Source organism: Penaeus monodon, chromosome 28, assembly GCF_015228065.2.
Source record: "Penaeus monodon isolate SGIC_2016 chromosome 28, NSTDA_Pmon_1, whole genome shotgun sequence".
Classification (NCBI taxonomy): domain Eukaryota; kingdom Metazoa; phylum Arthropoda; class Malacostraca; order Decapoda; family Penaeidae; genus Penaeus; species Penaeus monodon.
The window spans coordinates 24,138,333-24,138,589 of NC_051413.1; the positions used below are offsets into that span (position 1 = coordinate 24,138,333).

The window sequence follows — 257 nt, forward strand, 5'->3', positions numbered from 1 at the left end:
GCCTTATAATACACTAAACAGTTCTTACCGACATTCACACAAAAACCATTCAATATATATCCACACAGAAAGCCGCAGGTACTGAAAGCAACTGCAAGCAATACTCACAAGCAGTATCGGCGATGGAGCAGGAAAACCCTTGTTTTTCTCCTTGACCGTCACTTTTGAAAATTAACACAGCGAGGGATGAACACGTTTCAAACACGTTGGTGGGTCCCTTGTCACCGCAGTAACTGGACAATGAGTAAATAGATGTG

The 257-nt window shown here is 42.8% G+C and overlaps 1 long non-coding RNA gene across 1 annotated transcript in view; it reads right to left on the reverse strand.

The window, feature by feature from the left end:
* Positions 1–257, reverse strand: part of LOC119590963 — a 1,826-nt gene that overhangs the window by 658 nt on the left and 911 nt on the right. Inside the window, exon 3 of the long non-coding RNA XR_005230301.1 lies at positions 109–233. This is a non-coding gene — a long non-coding RNA (uncharacterized LOC119590963). The remainder of the gene's footprint in view (positions 1–108; positions 234–257) is intronic.